General features: G+C 46.6%; 1 long non-coding RNA gene across 2 annotated transcripts in view; it reads left to right on the top strand.

Moving 5' to 3' along the window:
* Positions 1–13,919: 13,919 nt before the first annotated feature.
* The window catches only part of LOC139176726 (uncharacterized), a 65,653-nt gene continuing 56,906 nt past the window's right edge, over positions 13,920–22,666 (top strand). For both annotated transcript variants that reach the window (XR_011561146.1, XR_011561145.1), the window contains exon 1: positions 13,920–14,079. This is a non-coding gene — a long non-coding RNA (uncharacterized lncRNA). The remainder of the gene's footprint in view (positions 14,080–22,666) is intronic.

Below are 22,666 nucleotides of genomic sequence, written 5' to 3'. Positions count from 1 at the left end.
AGAATTTGCATGTTAGGCCTCTCATCATTTCCAATTGTTCTCCAAATAAAACAGGCCCTGGAGCTGAGGCGAATGCCTTCCAAGGCACTTTTCCACTGGGTATGGGTCCAGAATAAATACTAAAGAGAAATCTGCCCCTCCAAGCACTTCTCGGAGATAGTTTTTCATTCAGACCAGTCAGAAGCCAAAGAGAGCAGGGCGCGTCCAAACCAAAGGCAGCATGCTGCCCCTCCACTTCTCCCCTGGCCAGACCCCATCATCTGTTACCTGGTGATACTGGGCTGGGGCTCTCTCTGTCTTCCTACTCTTATCTCTCTCTTCCCCTCCCTTCTCTCTCCAGCCTTGCCCTCTCTCCCACCCACCCACCTTTCCTTCTCTTTCAGTGACAAGCCCATCCCCTTTTGTAAAAAAAAAAAAAAAAAAAAACCACACAAACTTTTTATCTTGCCATAATGATAGACTCTGCAGAAAGCTGCAAAAATATTAATAGTATAGACCATCCTGGGTACCTTGTATTTGGCTTTCCCCTACAGTTTCATCGTCCTTGACAGTAGTGTGAAAGTGAAAGTTGCTGTTGTGTCTGATCCTGTGCAACCTCATGGACTGTGGCCCGTTAGGCTTCTCTGTCCATGGAATTCTCCAGGCAAGAACACTGGAGTGGGTAGCCATTCCCTTCTCCAGGGCATCTTCTTGATCCAAGGAGCAAACCCGGGTCTCCTGCATTGCATGCAGATTCTTTACCATCTGAACCACCAGGGAAACCCATGACAATAGCACATTATCAAAACCAGGACATCACAGCAGCACAATGTCTACGTCTAATTCCATGTCTAAGACCTTCATTTTTTTCTTTTTTTAAAATTTTTTGGTCGACCCACATGGCATGTGGGTCTTAGTTCCCTGACCAGGAATCAAACAGGCACTCCCCTGCAGTAGAAGCATGGACTCTTAGCCACTGGACCACTGGGGAAGTCCCTAAGCCTTTCATCTTTGAATGCTCACTTTCCTGTAAGTTTGTTCCATTTTTAGGTTTTTTAAAATTATTGTTTTATTTTGCTTGCACGGGCTCAGCAGCATATAGCTTTAGTTGCTCCAAGTCATGTGAGATCTTAGTTCCCTGAACAAGGATGGAATCTGAATCCCTTACATTAGAAGGCAGATTCTTTACCACGGGCCCACCAGGGATGTCCCATTTTCAGGATTTTTAATTTACTCAAAGAACACGCATCTAATGTTTATATTCTCCTTGAGGTGGGGTGCTGTCTTTTCTCATCTGTTCACTTCCGGGGCATCCCAAGGGGCCTGGGCCCTCCTGCAAGGCAAACCCCCCAGGGGAAGAATTTGTAGCCCGAGTTCCAGATCTTGCTGGGCAGCCTTGGAAGTCCTCTCACACACTTTGTCTCTTGGTCCTCCATTTATTTTCATTTAATAAGTGAAAGGAGATGAAATTGAAACAGGTGCATGTTACTCCTGGGGAAGAGCTCTGATTGCAGATTTGATGAGAAAGCTGTTCAAACTGCGGCCTGAAATGAGTTTTGTGACCCATCTGCACGCGTCTGTCAGATGTGCAACCTCCCGTGATATGGGCGATGGTAGGCGAGCTGCACGCAAATAGGCAGAGGCTCCTGCAGGTGCTAAGGGAGAGCTCAGCCTGATCTTGGGGCCAGAAGTGGACTCCCAGTCTCCACACTCCTATGACCTGGTGTGGATGGGGCTCCCCCAACAAGGAATTCTCCAGCTCCCTGACACCAGCTAGGCATCCTGCAATTGAGCTCACCTTCCCACTCTGTCTATCAGAATACAGTGGTGGATCCCACAGGTGAAGGACGTAGTCCCATAAGACTGCCCCCACCCCAGCTTCAGATGCCAGTCACAAGTCCAGGTTGTCACCTGTGTTACCAAGTCCAAGCTAGCTCTGCTTTCCACCTGGCAGGCCAATAAATCTGAGACAAGGTGTTGAGGCAAGGAATAACGACTTTATTCAGAAAGGTGGCAGACCAAGAAAATGGCAGACTAATGTCTCAGAATAACCATCTTGTTGGGGTCTGGATGCCAGGTTCTTTTATAGAATAGGAAAGAGGAGGAGGAAAGGAAGTAAAGTAAAAAGGTCATGCTGCTAAGCTGCTAAGTCACTTCAGTCATGTCCCACTCTGTGCGACCCCAAAGACGGCAGCCCACCAGGCTCCCCCGTCCCTGATTCTCCAGGTAAGAACACTGGAGTGGGTTGCCATTTCCTTCTCCAATGCATGAAAGTGAAAAGTGAAAGTGAAGTCACTCAGTCGTGTGCGACCCTCAGCGACCCCATGGACTGCAGCCTTCCAGGCTTCTCTGTCCACGGGATTTTCCAGGCAAGACTACTGGAGTGGGGTGCCATTGCCTTCTCCTAAAAAGGTCATAAGTTTTGCAAATATCTCCTGGAATGGCCAGCCTCAGGGAGGGCATGTGTTAATTTCTTCCTTCCTATAGCCATTCACAGGTGGACAGGGTCCGGTTGACTCTGAAACAAAGGCACTTTGGTTTAATATTCAGCAGAGGGGCAGGGTTCCCTGAGGCAGGCCATTATGTACAGATAGTATCCTTTTAGTGAACACAAGCAACGTAAGGAAAGGTTAAAGTCAAAGAAACAGACCCAACATGGAGTCAGATTTTGTTCTTCCCTGTAACACCTGTGCTTCTGATTGGCTCTTTTTTTTAAAGGATTGGCTGTGCTGAGTCTTTGTTGCTGCGTGCAGGCTTTTCTCTGGAGCGGGGGCTACTCTTCGTGGCAGTGCTTGGGCTTTTCATTGCAGTAGCTTCTCACTGCTGTGGAGCACAGGCTCTAGGTTGCACGGGCTTCAGTAGTTGCAGCTTGTGGGCTCAGTAGTTTTGATTTCTGGGCTCTAGAGCATAGGTTCAGTAGTTGTGGCACGCAGGCTTAGTTGCTCCGAGGCATGTGGGATCCTCCCAGACCAGGGATCGAACCTGTGCCTCCTGCATTTGCAGGTGGATTCTTTACCACTGAGCCACGAGAGAAGCCCTCTGATTGGCTCTAAATAGAAGGTTTCTACAAACCCCTGTTGAAGTTTGATGATTGCTAGAATGACTCACAAAACTCGGAGAACTTTGTGCTTACTAGATTACTGGTTATTATAAAAGGATACAACTCGGGAACAGCTAGATGGACGGAGGCACGGGGTAAGGTCTGTGGGAGGGGACCTGGGGGCTTCCACGCCCTCCTTGGTGTGTCATCCTTCCAGTATCACCAAACCCAGAAGTTCTCTGAACCCCATCCTTTGGGGTTTTTACTGAGCCTCCATTACACAGTTATGATGGATGAAATCACTGGCCATTGGTGATATGTTCAACCTCCAGCCCTTTCCTCTCCTTGGAGGCGGGAGTTCAGGAGGTGGGGCTGAGTGGTCCAAGCCTCTAAGCACGTGGTTGGTTCCCCTGGCAACCAGCCCACATCCTGAGGGGCTTCCCAAAGTCTTCTCATTAACATAAACCATGGTCAGAAGGGGCTTGTTAAGAATAGCAAGCATAACTTTATCTCTCTTATCACTGAGGAAATTCCAAAGGTTTTAGGAGCTCTGTGCCAGGAACAGGGACAAAGATCAAATACATATTTCTTACTATAAATCACAATATCATGAGATGGAATCTAGTTTTTTTTACATTCTAGTGAATATAAAGTGGGTCTGTGAATTCTCAGGAATTTAAGCAGCTGTAGCTTCTGGCTCCTTCAATATTTAAGAGTGACCGTTATTTTTTCCCAAGTATTTCTTTTAAAAAATTATTTTATTATTCTTATTGTTATTTTATCTATTTTTATTTTTTGGCTGTGCCACTGGGCATGTAGGATCTTAGTTCCCCAACCAGGGATTGAACCCATACCCCTGCAGTGGAAGCACAGAGTCCCAACCACTGGATGGCCAGGGAAGTCCTGTGACCTTTATTTCTGAGTTAAATTTGGGGCAGTATGTAAGGAGACAGGACCAAGGACCTGACCTGACCAGTTGGGTGGATTCAGGACTGGCGCTGCGGCCACTCTTGGCTCTCTTTCCACGGGTCTCTGTGTCCTTCACCAGGAATTAGCCAGAGGCGCCTGGAGTGGGGTGTGGGGGAGCAGGGTGCATCATTCATCCATCTCTATGGGGCTCAGGGGGCTTCCGAACCTGGGGGGTAGCTGCAGAGGCCGGAGAAGCCTGCGGGTGATTTGTCCCAAATTCACCTTTCCGGAACGTTCAGCTGCAGCGGGTGAATGGATTTGAGGTTTTCTCTCTCCTCCTGAACAGTCTGTATACAAAAGCAAAGGAAACCAGGCTACTGGGGAGACAGTGCTTAATGATCTGGAAACAAGCACCGGTGTTTTTCTTGGCTAGGTGAGAATGGTTACCTTGATTGGAACTAGCCTTTCCGAAGCAAATTTCAATCAAGGCTGCCTTTGTCTGGGTGGTGTGAGGGTGAGGTGATGGACTGGATCGCCCCCTGTGTGCGCTTCGAGCACCCTGACCCGCTGTGTGCGCAGCCCATGAAGGGCATGATGTTGAATCTGAATTTTTGCGAAAGGCTCTATTTCAATGGGATAATACTTCACAGAATCCATCTTTCTTTACACTTTCTGATTTAATCCATTGGTGGGCTTCCCTGGTGGCTCAGACAGTAAAGAATCTACCTGAAATGTGGGGAACCAGGGTTCAGTCTCCGGGTCAGGAAGATCCCCTGGAGAAAGGAATAGCAACCCACTCCAGGATTCTTGCCTGGAGAATCCCATGGACAGAGGAGTCTGGTGGGCTACAGTCCATGGGGTCGCAAAGAGTTGAACATGACTGAGTGACTAACACTTTCTTTTGACTTTTCTTTTAAGTAATACAGCATAAGGCACCCAGGAAACAACAGCTATAAACAAGCCTGGGATTCAGAAGGAAAGGCTTTGGTGGTGGTGCCTCCTGAAGTCTGAGGTCACTGATTCCTCAAGAGGATGCCAGCAGTGGGAATGATGGGAGGTCAGGGTCTGAAAGATGTCAAAGCTTCAGAGTCAGGGGGAGAGTGACAGCTGTGTGACCTTGTACAAGTTACTTAACTTCTCTCTTTCCTCATCTGTAAAATGGAGTGTGAGAGGCAGAATAACGCCCCTCCCTCAAAGATGCATGCGGGCAAGCTAAGTCGCTTCAGTCGTGTGTGACTCTTTGCAACTCCATGGACTATAGCCCACAAGGTTCCTCTGTCCATGGGATTCTCCAGGCAAGAAAACTGGGGTGGGTTGTCATACCTTCCTCCGGGGGCTCTTCCCAAGCCAGGAATTGAACCTGCGTCTCCTGCGGCTCCTATACTGCAGTCAGATTCTTTACTGCTGAGCCACTGGGGAAACCCCCCTCTCCTAATATGTGGGACCCGTGATGATGTTAGATTACAAGGCAAAGGGGAATTAAGATGGCAGCTGACTTGAACATGGTGAGGTTATCCTAGATTTTCCAGGTGGAACCAACCAAAAGGGAGACAGGAGAGGAGCTTGAAGTGATGCGCTGGAGAGAAGAACCAGCTCGCCGTGGCTGGCTGGCTTTGAAGGCAGAACAAGAGGAAACATAAGCAAGCTAATGCAGGTGGCCCCTAGGAGCTGGAAAAAGCAAAGCTATGAATTCTCTCCCAGAGGCTCCCAGAAGGAAGACACCCTGCTGACACTGTTATTTCAGCCCAGTGAGACTGGGTTAAACTTCCAACTACAGAACTACAAGATAATACATTCGGCCGCTTTAAGCCACTGAGTCTGTGATCATTTGTTACAGCAGCAAAAGGAAACTCCTTTTGTTACAGCAGCAAACGGAAATTATCCCTTGATTATTATGGGGGATAACCGTAGTACTCCTCTTGGAGTAGCTATACTGGGTGAATTATTACATGGAAAGCACTTGGAACAGTGCATGGGTCAGTATCACATTGATGATGATGATGATGATGGAGAAGATTGTTACTGGCCTAAATATACTTATCTTTTTTTTTTTTTTTTAATTTATTTGGCCACGTTGGGTCTTAGTTGCAGCATTTGGGATCTTCATCCCGTCATGTGGGATCTTCTGTTGAGAGTCATGGCCCCTCTAATTGTGGTGCTCAGGCTCTGGAGCACATGGGCTCAATAGTTGTGGCTCACAGGCTTAGTTGCCCCACAGCACGTGGTTCCCTCACTGGGGATTGAACCCACACCCCTTGCGTTGCAAGGTAGATTCTTAACCCACTGGACCACCAGGGAAGTCCCTAAATATATTTATCTTGAGGGATGCCCACATTTGGAGTGTGAAGAGGAAGGGAGAGCCACAGCGGAAAGAGGGATACAAAGGAAAACCAGAAGGGTACAATGTCAGGGACATCTCAGGTGTGAGCAGGAGGTGGTGACGCCCAGTCTCGAAGTGTGGGAGGCGTGACAGCAGAGACCCCAGGGGCCTCGCCTAGCTGGGTGTGGTGGAGAAAGCACTGGACAGGACCCTGTCTGTGGAACTCTATAGCTGGGCCTTTCAATCTGGCAGGTACCCACCACATGTGGCCCCAGAGTGCCAAGGAGGGGGTTCGTCTGAATCTAGATGGGCTGCAAGTGTAAAAGGCGTACTGGATTTCAAACACCCAGGATGCGAAAAAGCATGTAGGCAATCTCATTAATAATCTATGTTGAGGGACTTCCCTGGTGGTCGGGTGGCTAAGACTCCACCCTCCCAGTGCAGGGGACCCAGGGTTCAATCCTGGTCAGGGAACTAGATCCCAGACACCGCAACTAGGAGTTCGCACACCGCAACTAAAGATCCTGCACGCGGCAACAAGGATCAAACATCCTGTGAGCCACCACCAAGACCGGGCGCAACCAAGTAAATAAAATAAATTAAAAAAAAAAATGTTGACTACATGTTGAGATGGTAAGATTTTGGAAATGTTGAGTTAGATAACACCTAGTTTTTAAATTAGTCTCACTTTGAAAAAAATGTAGCTGCTAGAAAATTAAAAACTGCCTCTGTGGTTCGCACTAACACAGGGCTAGGATAACTATGTCACCAACTAGGGGTGTAAGCTCAGGCAAGGTTTCTCTACCCTGTGGGTTCTGTCCCTTTGTTTGTAAGACCAGGTGACTCTAAGTTCTGTTTTGGGTGTCCTGGGGTTTGGTGGCCGGAAGGTCTCTGAGAAGCATAGATGGAATCACTTTGCAGAAAGGTACATTGCAAGGGATGAGGGTCAAGGAGAGGCAAAGGGAAACCGAGGCCAGGACTGCATTTCTGTGGAGGCGGATGATGTGGGCTAGGAGAGAGACAAGCTGAGAATCATCGCTCATGCTCTCGCAGAGACCTGGGTAATTTATATCCGAGGAGCGGGAACAAATGTAGGGGGAGAGATTAGATCGACAGGAGAGAGGGTGAATTGATGGAGGAGCCTCATCGAGGGATACGAGAAGAAGATTTAAGAGCTGGGCAGGAGGTAACCTTGGAGGGGGCCAGGAGAGAATAAGCGGGTGAGAAATAAATTAAACAATTAGCACGCTCATCCAAACTGTGCCTCAAAGGGCGAATGAAATAGAATTGGGTGTCTCACAGGACGAGGCAGCTAACAGGTGCTGGAGGGAGTCAGGAAGGGGAGAAAGTGCTGCGAGAAGGAAAATTAGAGTCGCCTGAGGAAAATGAATGCAGTGGAGCAGAAGGCAGACAGAGGAGTGGAGCCCGGGCTCCCGCAGAGAAGACACAGGCCTCCTGAGGCAGCATTTTGAAAGGCCCCACATGCCAAGATAAAGGTAACTGCAACCCAGACTCCAAAGGAAGGCAAAAATCGAGGACAAAAATAAGCATGTTTCACTCTCTGACCCTCATCAACCTATTTTTCCAGTGTTTGTTCCTCCTGAACCAGAAAGGACTCACAGTCTCTTAAAGTGAAGTCACTCAGTCGTGTCTGACTCTTTGAGACCCCGTGAACTGTAGCCCACCAGGCTCCTCCGTCCATGGGATTCTCCAGGCAAGAATACTGGAGTGGGTTGCCATTTCCTTCTCTTAATTCCTTAATTCCACAGTCTCTTAATTCCTCCCAAATCTTTTTGAGGCCAGAGCGTCCTTTGCAAATCATCAATTCCCGTATCAGGGCTGAGAGGTACCTCCAGAACACCATCTCCAGCCAATACTGGATTGGATTTGAAATCTTACTTCCTGCCTCATTTCTTCTTTTTTTTAAAGAATTAACTGATATTTATCTGGGCTGGGTCTTCGTTGCTGCACAGGCTCTTCTCGAGTTGCGGTGAGCGAGTCACTGCTCTTTAGTGCTTCTAACCTCGCTCCTTCCTCTTGTTGCGGAGCGCAGGCTGTAGGCCACTCGGGCTTCAGTAACTGCTGCGCCCAGGCTCAGTAGTGGCAGATCCCGGGCTCAAGAGCGCAGGCCCAATAGTTGTGCGCTCAGGCACACAGCCTTAGTTGCTCCGCAGCATGTGGGATCTTCCCAGATCAGGGATCAAACCTGTGTCTCCTGCACTGGCAGGCAGACCCTTTACCACTGAGCCACCATGGAAGCCCCTTGCCTCCGTTCTTAAGCTCGCTGTGAGAAATCATCATTTTTTTTCTCATGTTATTCTAGCTTTGGACACGAGGCTTAGTAAAATCACCACCATTGCTTTTTTTCTTTTTTGAGGGGAGGGGGTGGCCGTGCGGCAAGGCGTGTGGGATTTAGTTCCTTGACTAGGGATTGAACCTGGGCCCCCTGCATTGGAAGCGCAGAGTCAACCTCTGAACCACCAGGGAAGTCCCATTGCTTTCTTATTTTTGACCCTTCTGCTCATTCTTGGACACCCCTTGGGGAAGCACTTCATCTTTGTCTCACTTGGAAGAGAGGAGGCGCATGGTTGGTTCCACATCCTTGGGGTTATCTGGTGGGATAAATCAGAGACTGCACAACTTCCTGTGGGCATCTGTTCCATTCTATGGCTTTGGTGTGGAATCCTCTTATACTTTATTTATTTGGGGTCTAGGTCTTCCTTGCTGCGAGTGGCTTTCTGTAGTTGCAGTGAGCGAGGGCTACTGTCTAGAGGTGGTGCTTGGGCTTCTCATGGAGGTGGCTTCTCCTGGTGCAGTGATCGGGCTCTAGAGCTCAGGCTCTTTCTTGTGCTGCATGGGCTGAGTTGCCCAGTGGCATGTGGAATATTCCTAGACTAGGGATCCAGCCTGTGTCCCCTGCATTGGCAGGTGGATTCTCAACCACTGGACCACCAAGGAAGCCCCCCTTACATTTTCTTAACCAGCCATTAACACCATATAACAGTTTTCCCCAGCTGGGAACCTTTTCTTCCATCTCCAAGAAAGACAGGGAAGCCTCAGCCCTATTTCCTTTTCTCTGTACCTCAAAATCTAAACCCCATCTTTCTCCTGTTGCCACCACAGTAAGGACAGATGGTCAGTGTTTCTTTTGCTGGCTTCTGACCCATCCCTCTGGCCAAATAAGATCTTGGCATTTGGGGGCCAAACTTGGGAGGTTTCTCTTCTCCAGCCCCACACCCTGACCACTCTCTGAAGTGTTGATTTTCCTGCTATTTTTAAGTTCAATCAGATTGGATTTCGTTTCAGGAAATACCTCACTGCTTCTGTCCCTCTTTCTCCCCACTGCCCTTTCTGGTGTCACTCCCTCTGCTTTGGCTAAGGAGACCAGCTGAGGACTGAAACAATGTATCACTTGGAGCCAGGCTTGTAAAATGAGGACGCTTTTCTTTCCCAAAAAACCTTGGTGCCCCCAAATGGAAAAATCTAGCTCTCAAAACATGAGCCTGTTGGCTGCTCTGGCTGAAAGATGCTGCCCGTGAGGAAGGAATGTGCGTTATTTTGCAAAGGCCAGAGGTTCTTTCAGAGGTTTCTTCTGTCCTCTGAGGTGGGAACTGGATGCTAAAAGCCAGTGACCGTTCATAACGGCAGCACCTGCATTTGGCTCCTTGCCAAATCAGGAGAGTCTCTGACGTGTTGTTCATGGAAACACTGAGGAAACTGGACCACAGAGGGTTAAATGCCCAGTGTCACATGGCAGCTTGCCACAGTGATGGCACCAGCAGCCGGGGCTTCCGGCACCTGGGCCCACTGGCCTGGGCTCTCTGGACTCTTCCGCTGGGAGGTGGGGGAAAAGGAAGAAAGAGCTGGCTCATGGAATCTGGTCCCGATTTGCCTGGATCCCCCTGGTTTTCCACTTCTCATATTTTGGTGCTGCCTTTTTTAGAGTCAGCCCAAAAGGCAGAGGTCTCCCCAACTGGCCTTTATTCTTCTTTCTTTTTTATGGCCATGCTATGGAGCATGCGGGATCTTAGTTCCCCAACCAGGGATTGAACCCATGTCCCCTGCTTTGGAAGCATGGAATCTTAACCCCTAGACCGTCTGGGAAGTCTGATGGCCTTTCTGATGTTTGCATTACCTGCCTCTGTTGCTGGCTCTGTGAATGGGAAGGCCATCCATCTTAGATCTTGACCCTGGCTCTCTGATGTGAGGATAAATCTGGGGTCTTTGTCGCTTACCAGCCTTCCAGGACTTCACGTAGGGGTAAAGCCCTTGGAGTGTCCCATCAACTCCCTGCAATGTGCAAGTTTCTGCCCCAGGGTCCTCTGTAAGAGATGGACATGGTTCCACTCAGCCATCTGACCCACTGCTCCAAGGTCCTCATTTCTCATAAGACTGAGGCCCTTCTGCCACTTGCTTGGTTCTTGACTCAGGTGTTGTTCTTGCTGACAAGACCAGTTGTCTCATATTCTTTGGGTACCTCCCTCTCTTGGATGCTGGTCCTGGATGGATCTGGCACATGGGCTCTGCTGGTGCTCAGCCTCCTTCTGACTCACTGTCCCCCTCCTCCACCCCCAGGACCAGGACGTCTGCCCAAGACGCTGCCTGCTCTTGGCCACATGGCATTGCCTTCAGGATAAACATCTCTGGCTGACACAAGATTGATGCCTCCTTAAAAGACTTCCCGTAGCTCGCACAATGCCCCCTTTGTAGGAATTCCTGTTTTACTGCAGGGCGACGGCTTGCTGAGACTGAGCTGCTCCTTACCAAGACTGTGGCCCCTCCCTCACCCCAAAGATTTCAAGAATCTGGAATTTGGAGCAGCCATGGTGCCTGCTTCTCAGTTGGGTTTCTGCTCTGAGTCTGGACAGAGTCCAGATTGGATCCCTGAGCTGGGGTGTTCAGACCCCTTACAAAGGACTCTCCCCCAGGAAAGCCATCCAAGACACGGCTCCCAATCTCTTACTTTGGAGCTGGGAGCTCCCACCCCCATTAGCCTCAACTCTGCTCAAACCTCCAATGACACAGGCAGCTTGGACAATCCACATAAAGCAGCCTGGGCATCAATATCCAGGCAAGGAGGGGGGTCATTGCTTTTGCATTTTGCCCGGAAAGTATCTGAAAGGTACATTTCACCTTATTCTCTGGTGGCCTCCGTGAGGCAGAAGGTTGCTATGGGCAAGGGCAGGAATCTGTCACCCAGTGCTGTGACGGGTGGCAGGGAGCACATACATAAGACACAGGAGAGCAGAAAACACTCACTACATTCATCTCCTTTGTGCCCAGAGCTCCCTCGGGAGCTGGGTCGCACAGGAAAGCTGGCTCTGCTTCTACCCTCTCAAACTCCCGAATGTCTCTGCTAAAGATCAATTGCTTAGTTATCTCATAATTATAAAGCTAATGTGTGCTCACTGCAGGAAATGCAAAGGGGGTAATGGAAGGGAAGGATGACAAAAACCATCAGTCGACATCGTCTCTCTCGTATCATCTCTCCCCTTGGACATGGCCATCATTTAAATTTTTTTTTTAATGGAAGTGAAATTCACATGATGTAAAATTAACCATTTTAACGTGAGCAATTCAGGGACTTCCCTGGTGGCCCCGTGGCTAAGACTCTGAGTTCCCAGTGCAGGGGGCCCGGGTTCAATCCCTGGTCAGGGAACTAGATCTCGAATGCCCCAACGTAGATTGAAGAATCTGCATACCACAACCAAGACCAGGTGAAGCCAAACAAATAAATAGTGAGTAATTTCAGTGGCATTTACTACATCCATAATGTTTTGCGACCAACACCTCTGCTGCTGCTGCTGCTAAGTCACTGTCCCAGAGACGGCAGCCCACCAGGCTCCGCCATCCCTGGGATTCTCCAGGCAAGAACACTGGAGTGGGTTGCCATTTCCTTCTCCAAAGCATGAAAGTGAAAAGTGAAAGTGAAGTCGCTCAGTCGTGTCCGACCCTCAGCGACCCCATGGACTGCAGCCTTCCAGGCTCCTCCGTCCATGGGATTGTCCAGGCAAGAGTACTGGAGTGGGGTGCCATTGCCTTCTCCACAAACACCTCTATCTAGTTCCAAAACCTTTCTATCACCCCATGAATCATAGCCCACCAGGCTCCTTTGTCCATGGAATTTTCCAGGCAAGAATACTGGAATGGTTGCCATTTCCTTCTCCAGGGGATCTTCTTGATCCAGGGGTCAGACCTGCTTCTCCTGCATTGGCAGGAGAATGTTTTACCACTGAGCCACCTGGGAAGCCTCTAGGGGGTTACAGAATATTAACCTGTAACCGTGGGCTTCCCAGGGGCACTAGTGGTAAAGAACCCACCTGCTAATGCAGGAGATGTAGGAGACACAGGTTCAGTCCCTGAGTCGGGAAGATCTGTAATCCTCAAGAACCAAGGAGCCGGGTGGGCTACCGTCCATAGGGTTGCAGAGTCAGACATGGCTGAAGTGACTTTGCATGTACGCACAACCTGTATATTGCCTGGACTGAATTTCGGGCATATAGTATACTCCAATAAAAATTAATTTTAAAATGTATACATTAATACACATTTACATTAATTTTTTTAAAAAATGTATGTTACAAATATAACCACCTGTGTAACCTCTATCACAGTCAAGCTCTAGACTCTTTCCAGCACTCCAGAAAGGTCCTTTGAACACTTTTCCAGTTAGCCTCCCCTTTGTCCAATCCAAACAACCACTCTTCCGATTCCCACATCTTTTCTTATCTGTTCTGAAGTTGCAGTAAATGGAATTGCCCAGTGTATTTTCTTCTTTGTTTATCCATCTTGCACTCTGCACTATCTTTTTTTTGATTCGTCTATGCTGCTTCATGAATCAGCAAAGTTTTTCTTTGTTGTTGCTGAGGAAGTACAATTCAATGGTATGAATAAAAAATAGCAGCATGAATATAAAATTCTATGAGTAGATAATTTATTCATTTGTTCTCCTATTGATGGATGTCTTACTGAGTTCTATTACAAACTATCTCCGACCTCACAAGCAATTGTGAAATATGTGCAATCTAGAAAAATGGTAGAGATCAACTTACATGCAAAGCAGAAACAGAGTCACAGATGTAGAGAACATAACCTCACAAGCCATTTTCAATGTCTGCCTCATGTCACTGGTTGGTCCTAACAGTTTGCATGTGTGGGTGCTCAGTTGCTCCAGTCATGCCCAACTCTTTGTGACCCCATGGACGGTAGCCCACCAGGCTCCTCTGTTCATGGGATTCTCCAGGCAAGAATACTGGCGTGGGTTGCCATGCCCTCCTCCAGGGGATATTTCAGACCCAGGTATCAAACCTGCTTCTCCTGCATCTTCTGCATTGCAGGTGGGTTCTTTTCCACTGAGCCACCAGGGAAACTGTGTTTTATTATTTGTGGGCATTCATGTTCTTCTATTGGAATGAACATCCTTAAACACAAAGTTCTGTCCAGGATAGGTCCTTGCCACATTGAAGTTGAGAACATTTTAAAAGCCTTTGACACTTCTGTCTCAGCACCTATATCTGTTTAAAGAACCCATGTCCTAGGTGGTCACATGACTCAGTTCTGGCTAATGAGCTCCAAGGGGAAATCCAATGGAGACTTCTGAGATTGTGTTGCTTTTCTTATTAAGTACCACTCCTCTTCCTCATTATTCTTTTCACCTTGCTTCCACCAGGGACTTGAGGCTGGAGGTGGAGTAACCACTTTGAGGCCTTGAAGAAATGTTCCCCAGTAAAGAGAAGGAAACAGAAGAACATTCTATCTGAGAGGCTGGGCATCTTCCACTGGCTTCAGAGGCTGAATCTGGGACCAATAAATGGAAACTTCAATAAAGAAGGTATCATTTGTAGAAAGAAGTTATTCCAATTAGGAAGTCAGTGAGCTCCTTCCTTATCAACAGAGATATTTCCACAGGAATGGAACACCCATTTGGGGGATGGGGGAAGGGGCTTGTTGTTGTTTAGTCACTAACTCATGTCCGACTCTTTGCAACCCCATGGACCACCAGGCTCCTCTGTCCATGGGATTTTCCAGGCAAGAATACTGGAGTGGGTTGCCATTTCCTTCTCCAGGGGAACTTCCCAACCCAGGGATCAAACCCGGGTCTCCTGCGTTGGCAGGCAGATTCTTTACCAGGAAAAGGGGTACAAGCAGAAAATAGTGTGACCTCTGATGCTCCTCTTACTCTGAATTTGATGACCCAATTCTAATGGGTACATTTTCTGCCTTTGAGTCTGTCAAAGCAAAGTGGCCATAGAATGCCTCCCTTCCCTCTTTATCTTAAAAAGGACATTAGAATTCATCTTATTTCTTATAAGACTCCAGAAAGTTGATTTATCCTTTAAAATTAAGCCCAGATCCCTCTACCTCCCCCAAGTACACACTCATCAATCTCTCTTCTGTGAGGTTTTATTAGAAGGTCTTTTGTGTGTATTAAAAATGCAAAATATCTACCCAATGCCAAATTCCAGAAATGCACAAACATGAAAAGGTTTAGTTTGTAAAGGTTTCTTATGACAGCTGCCACAGTGGTCATTAGTATGTAAATTCCATTGGCTGAGAAGGTTGACTTTCGGTCATAAATCGCCTCTTTCCTCCTGATAATTCTGTCTGACAGCTACAGCTGTCTAGACAATGGAAAAATTAACACCATGAAACAGAATAGTTTAGAAACCTTTGGAGCCAAATACTTAAAAACAAATTTTAAATCCAGGGTAAGAAATATGAGACCAATTAGTTAATTATTCAAGGAATCCCTCCAGAGTACCAACTTGGACTAGTAAGACCTTATGCTTGAGAAGCATTTTAATACTTTGACAAAGTACTTTTCCATCCGTTATCCTCTTTGATCCCTTGGAATGTGTGACTTTATTTCTGAGACCTTCCTCCATGGTTGTAAAGACCACCAAAATGTGACACCCCAGCTCCCTAGCATCACCATCACTTTTTCTTCTTTAACAAATTAGCTCTTTGGGAGAAAAATGGAACCTCAGCTCATTCAGATATGTCAATATGGGACCTACTTGAGAGAAAAGGAAATTATGTGTAACTATTTTTTTTTCTCCTTAACTCTTAAAATCCTTCTTTGGTTTTCCATTGCTTTGAGATCAAAGATCTTCCAGTTTTAACATGATTACCAAGACCTGCATGATTTGGCCGCTGTCAACATCTTCCCAGTCTCATTTCTTGCTAATTTCCCTTGATCCATTTTCCCTCTGTCCAAACTGGCCTTTTTAAACTTCTTCCAATGACACCTCCTCTTTGACCTGTCCCCACCATCTTTTTGTACATCCCTTCACCTGGTAAACACCTCTTTATTAATAAAGGCACTTCCTCAGGGAAAGACCCTTCTCTCTTCTTCCCATACCATAGTAGATCAAGTCCTTCCAGATTAGAGGTAAATAAACCGCAGCTTTTGGGCCAAACCTGGCCCTTCATCTGCTTTTGCAAATAAAGTTTTGTGTGCACACCACCACGTTCATTGGTTTATGTATTGTCCATGTATTGTCTATGGATGGTTTCTTTTCCCTTTAACAAAAAAAATGTTCCCCAGAGTTACTGAAGTATGACTGACAAAACTGTATATATTTGGGTTGTATATATTAGCAAAACAGTATAATGTTTTGCTATCTGTAGGCACTGTGAAATGAGCACCACAATCAAGCTAAAGAATCTATCCATCCTGAAATAGTTACTCTTTGTATGTGTGTGGTGAGAACACACGAGATCTACTCTTTTAGCAAATTTCAAGTATACAGTATGTTATTATTAACTATAGTCACTATGCTGTGCATTCGAGCTCCAGAACCACTCTCTGACCAGCATCTTCACTTGCTCCTAACCCCTGGTCCCTGGCAAGCATCATTCTACTCTCTGTTACTGTGACTTCGACTATTGTTTTAGATCCCTCATATACTTGGGTTCATGCTGTCTTTGTCTTTCTGTGCCTGACTTATTTCACTTAGTATCATGTCCTCCAGGTCCATCTCTGCTGTTGCATATGGTGGGATTTCCTTCTTTTGAAAGTCTGAGTAATATTCCATTGTTTTATATATATATGCTGCTGCTAAGTCGCTTCAGTTGTGTCCAACTTTGTGCGACCCCATAGATGGCAGCCCATGAGGCTCGCCCATCCCTGGGATTCTCCAGGCGAGAACACTGGAGTGGGTTGCCATTTCCTTCTCCAATGCATGAAAGTGAAAAGTGAAAGTGAAGTCGCTCAGTCATGTCTGACTCTTAGTGACCCCATGGACAGCAACCCACCAGGCTCCTCCATCCACGGGATTTTCCAGGCAAGAGTGGGTTGCCACTGCCTTCTCCGATATATATATATATATATATATATATATATATATATATTTTTTTTTTTTTCCATTGATGCACGCTTAGGCTGTTTCCATGTCTTGGCTCCTGTGAATAATGTTTGTGGCTGTTTTCTTGATACCATGGCAGAGTTGAGTAGTCGCAACAGAAACCATGTGGCCTACACAGCCTACAGGACTTACTATCTGGCCCTTTATGCAGACGTTTGCAGACCCAGACCCCTGCTTTAGAGCATTGATCTCAGTTTGCAATGATATACTTGTTATTAAGATCATGTGGCAAATAGACTCAAGGGATTAGATTTAATAGAGTGCCTGAAGAACTACGGACAGAGGTTCATGACATTGTACAGGAGGCAGTGGTCAAGACCATCCCCAAGAAAAAGAAATGCAAAAAGGCAAAATGGTTGTCTGAGGAGGTCTTACAAATAGCTGAGAAAAGCAGAAAAGCAAAAGGCAAAGGAGAAAAGGAAAGATATACCCATTTGAATGCAGGGTTCCAAAGAATAGCAAGGAGAGATGAGAAAGCCTTCCTCAGTAATCAATGCAAAGAAATAGAGGAAAACAACAGAATGGGAAAGACTAGAGATCTCTTCAAGAAAATTAGAGATACCAAAGGAACATTTCACGCAAAGATGGGCACAATGAAGGACAGAAATGGTATGGACATAACAGAAGCAGAAGATATCAAAAAGAGGTGACAAGAATACACAGAAGAACTATACAAAAAAGATTTTCATGACCCAGATAATCATGATGGTGAGATCACCCACCTAGAGTCAGACATCCTGGAATGTGAAGTCAGGTGGGCCTTAGGAAACATCACTATGAACAAAGCTAGTGGAGGTGATGGAATTCCAGTTGAGCTATTTCAAATCCTAGAAGATAATGCTGTGAAAGTGCTGCATTCAATATGCCAGGAAATTTGGCAGTGGCCACAGGACTGGAAAAGGTCAGTTTTCATTCCAATCCCAAAGAATCCCAAAGAAAGGCAATGCCAAAGAATGTTCAAACTACTGCACAATTGCACTCATCTCACATACTAGCAAAAGAATGCTCAAAATTCTCCAAGCCAGGGTTCAACAGTATGTGAACCATGAACGGCCAGATGTTCAAGCTGGTTTTAGAAAAGGCAGAGGAACCAGAGATCAAATTGCCAACATCTACTGGGTCATCAAAAAGCAAGAGTTCCAGAAAAACACCTACTTCTGCTTTATTGACTACACCAAAGCCTTTGACTGTGTGGATCACAATAAACTGTGGAAAATTCCCCAAGAGATGGGAATACCAGACCAGCTGACCTGCCCCCTGAGAAATCTGTATGCAGGTCAAGAAGCAACAGTTAGAACTGGACATGGAACAACAGACTGGTTCCAAATCAGGAAAGGAGTACGTCGAGGCTGTATATTGTCACCCTGCTTATTTAACTTATATGCAGAGCACATCATGCAAAATGCTGGGCTGGATGAAGCACAAGCTGGAATCAAGATTTCCAGGAGAAATATCAATAACCTCAGATACTCAGATGACACCACCCTTATGGCAGAAAGCGAAGAAGAACTAAAGAGCCTCTTGATCAAAGTGAAAGAGGAGAGTGAAAGAGTTGGCTTAAAACTCAACATTCAGAAAACTAAGATCATGGCATCTGGTCCCATCACTTCATGGCAAATAGATGGGGAAACAATGGAAACAGTGAGAGAGTTTATTTTTGGGGGCTCCAAAATCACTGCAGATTGTGACTGCAGCCATGAAATTGAAAGACACTTGCTCCTTGGAAGAAAAGTCATAACCAACCTAGACAGCATATTAAAAAGCAGAGACATTACTTTGCCAACAAAGGTCCATCTAGTCAAAGCTATGGTTTTTCCAATAATCATGCATGGATGCGAGAGTTGGACTATAAAGAAAGCTGAGCACTGAAGAATTGATGCTTTTGAACTTTGGTGTTAGAGAAGACTCTTGAGAGTCCCTTGGACTGCAAGGAGATCCAACCAGTGCATCCTAAAGGAAATCAGTCCTGAAAATTCATTGAAAGGACTGATGCTGAAGCTGGAACTCCCATACTTTGACCACCTGATGCGAAGAGCCAAGTCATTGGAAAAGACCCTGATGCTGGGAAAGATTGAAGGTGGGAGGAGAAGGGGATGACGGAGGATGAGATGGTTGGATGGCATCATTGACTCAATGGACATGAGTCTGAGCAGGCTCCGGGAGTTGGTGAAGGACAGGGAAGCCTGGTGTGCTGCAGTCCATGGGGTCGCAAAGAGTCAGACACGACTGAGAAACTGAACTGAACTGAAGATTATGTGATTATCTCTTACTTCTTCTAGACTTTGGCCTAGAATTGGACAGTTACTCAATTACATATTGTTGAATGAAAGGAAAAAAAATAACTGGAGAAAAATAGAGGAATTTAAAGAGGAGAATGAAAGTAAGAGAGAAAGAGAAAAAAGGAACAGTAGTTGGGCATATTATGAACATCTGTGATGCTACAGATCAGCTCTTTTGAGTAGTCATGCTCTGTCTTCAGAAATTCTCATTCAGTGGTTCTGGCTCTTTAAAAAAAATTATTTATTTGGCCACATAGGATCTTAGTTGTGACACGTGGCATCTTCACTGTGGCATGTGGGATCTTCTGTTGGGGCACACAGGCTCTAGCGTGCAGGCTCAGTAGTTATGGCACTCGGGACTAATTGCCCCACAGCATGTGAGATCTTAGTTCCCAGCCAGGGATTGAACCCAAGCCTTTTGCAGTGAAAGTTGTGTTCCTAACCACTGGACTGCCAGGGTACGCCCCAGATGGTTCTATTAAGTGCCTTTGTTTTGGACCTGCTTACTATGCAGCAGTAACTCACTGGAGAACACCGTGACTGAGCTAAGTGACAAAAAAGGTATCTCATGAAGGTTGGCTATTTATGGAAAGTCATTGAAATGGCCTCTTTGCTTCTCATGCATTTCTGCTTTGGCAGGGCAAACACTTTTATGCTCATTTTTCCAGATGAGGAAATTCAGTTCAGTTCAGTTCAGTCGCTCAGTCGTATCCGACTATTTGCAACCCCATGGACTGCAGCTCGCCAGGCTTCCCTGTCCATCACCAACTCCTGGAGCCTAGTAAAACTCATGTCCATTCAGTTGTGATGCCATCCAACCATCTCATCCTCTGTTGTCCCCTTCTCCTCCCGCCTGAGGAAATTAACACACGTTAAATTACTTCGATGAATGTATCGGGGACCTAACATATGCATTGTTTTGACACCGTACAGACTACAGAGCTACTTTGTTTTATAGCTGGCGGCGACACATGCGAATCTTTTATAATACAAGTCTTAAAATAGTGGGATGATAAGAATCTTTTAAAATCTCTCTCTGTTTCCAGGCCGGGGAAGCTGTGACTTTCTAACATTTAAGTAGGACATGGAGAGTGTTTTAAAGTAAGTTTCCAAAGGGACAGGACTGTATTCCTGGTGGTGGCTGCCAGGGAACATGCGTTGTGGAGAAGGATGACTTTGACAAATATATGGAACAGTATGAAGGGGCCAAGTTTCTGTTCCAGAAAATAGCAATTGTTGGCAGTATGGGTTTAGATTCTACCTTGACTTTCCCCATCTCCACCTCTTTCCCTCCCTCCAAAAAGATTCTTTTCCTATTTTATATTTTTACAAGGAAATGAAAAGAATTGGCATGAAATGAATTATGTCTTTCCCAGCATACACTTGTTTCCTGCTTGACGGTGGCCAGGATTCATCCCAGGTGGAGCAGTGGTAAAGAATCCCCCTGCCAATGCAGGAGATGCAAGAGACTTCGGTTCGATCTCTGGGTTAGGAAGATCCCCTGGAGTAGGAAATAGCAGCCCACTCCAGTATGCTTGCCTGGAGAATTCCACAGACAGAAGAACCTGGTGGGCTGCAGTCCATGGAGCTGCAAAGAGTTGGACAGAACTGAGCGACTAAGCACAGGACTCGTCACAGCCATGCTTCCTTGTGGAGATGTCCTGTGTTGATGGGTGATGGGGGACCATGTGGGCCAGTGATTGGCAGTCTGTGAGTTTCCATGAGGGTCTGTGTTTGGAGGTTGATGGAGGGTTGTCTACGGTCTCAGGGTTTGAAGTGTGTGCTGATCTGAAGCAAATGTAATAACCCACCATGGGGCAGTCATATATCCTGTTCCTCCCCTAAAACACAGCATCCTTGACTTGAGTCCGAGGAACAACTAACTGGGGGACAAATGTGTATATAGACACTGGTACCCTGGACATCTCAATAAGAATTGATGCCCTGTAAGTCCATAAATAGCAACAGAGGTCTAGAAACAATGGTTGTTTTTTAACATTGTTAAAAACAATGTTTTTTTTTTTTTTTTTTTGGCTGTGCGGCATGTGGAATCTTAGTTCCCTGACCAGGGTTTGAACTTGCACCGTCCTGCATTGGAAGCATGGCATCTTAACCCCTGGACTGCCAGGGAAGTCCACAACAGTTAGTTTTTTACAGTCGAAGTATCTGATGGAAGACCTTCAAAGGGTAGAGGTATCGTAAATTCCCAACAGAAGGATAATTTTGCAACAATAGTTTGGAGCCCGAAGGGGGAAAGATCTGGAGCTAAATGCACAGGGAGTTGGCAGAAATGCAGGCATAAAAATTCAACCTGCAAAGGCCACAGGAGTTTTCCAACTGAAGAGTGATTCTGAGCTGAAGTGAATGAACCAGAACTGAAAGTCTCAATTTCCTTCCTGCGTTGTAGGAAAATTGGGACTCTCAGTCCTCTCTGGGTTCCAGTGGAAATAATTGTCTGCTCGCTTTCAAATGGTGAAACCAAGAGTGGGACCATTTCGTGCCCGAGGCTTTCTCTTGTGTCTCCTCCCATATCTTCTCATCACAGCCTTTTTCCAAGCCAAGCATCACCCAGCCACCCCTGCCCCCATCACTCCATGGTCACAGGACAATTTTAAGTTCCGTGAAAGTGACTTTGGTATTTGGTTTAGAAAAAAAAAATGGCTTATTTAACTCAATTTGAGCCTTCCCCAGGACAGTCCATGAAAAAATGCCAGAGGAAGGTGGGTCTCTGCCTTGACACCCAAGCAATGCAGCCTTGCCCCCTCAGATATGACAGTGCACCAGACCCATGGGACTTGAGATTTGGGGTCTGCTTCCAGTCTGCTGTTAAAAATGTCTTATCCTGGGGCTTCCCTGGTGGCTCACTAGTAAAGAATCTGCCTGCCAATGCAGGGGACCCGGGTTCGAGTCCTGATCTGGGAAGATCCTACATGCAGCAGGACAACTAAACCCGTGTGCCACAGCTACTGAGCCAGTGCTCTAGAGCCTGGGAGCTGCAGCTGCTGAGTGCATGTGCCTAGAGCCTGTGCTCCGCAACAAGAGAAGCCAGCTACTACAGTGAGGAGCTTGTGCCCTGCAATGAAGAGTAGCCTTGCTTGCATCCACTAGAGAAAGCTCGAGCACAGCAATGAAGACTCAGCACAGCCATAAATAAATTAATTAAAAACACAAGTGATTCCTTTTAAAATATTGCCTTGTTCCCTCATCTGACAGATATGCCAGTAGATGAGGTTAACAGAGAAGTAAGCTCCGTGTTCCTGGGAAGAATAGAACTTTACAAACCCCAGGTGCCACGATTAGTTGCATTAAGGTGGGAGCCATGCATGGCAGGCGTCCCTCAGACCCCCATCCCCTCCTCCTGAAACCTCAGTTCATGTCAGCGCAAAGCGGCAGAGGGCTCCTTTCCAGCCTCTGAGAAGGGTCAGAGGTGCCCCGAGAAACAGATCTCTGAAAATAGAATCAGATAGAGGAGATTCAAGTGCTTCTCTGGGACAATTAAGGAAGTCCTGGAAAAATCAATTTGTCCCCATGCCTTTGAAGCTGGCTGTGGCAGAGGAAACTGAAATTCTGTTCTTCCAAATGGTAGGAAACCTCTGTGCTCTGGATGTCTGGTCCTGAAAGAGGCTGTATCTGGGGGAAGTACAGGGGAGGGGGGTGCCTCTGCTCAGGGAACCAATAATAGGGCTCCCAGAGGGGGTGTTTTGGGGATGCTTGGGGGCCAAGGGTTGACATATATACTTTAGGGCTGTGGGCTTTTTTTTTTTTTCTTTTT

This window comes from Bos indicus, chromosome 17 (assembly GCF_029378745.1).
Source record: "Bos indicus isolate NIAB-ARS_2022 breed Sahiwal x Tharparkar chromosome 17, NIAB-ARS_B.indTharparkar_mat_pri_1.0, whole genome shotgun sequence".
In the NCBI taxonomy this organism is placed as follows: domain Eukaryota; kingdom Metazoa; phylum Chordata; class Mammalia; order Artiodactyla; family Bovidae; genus Bos; species Bos indicus.
Note: the sequence above shows the minus strand (reverse complement) of the source record. Positions and strands in the feature narration are given on the sequence as shown.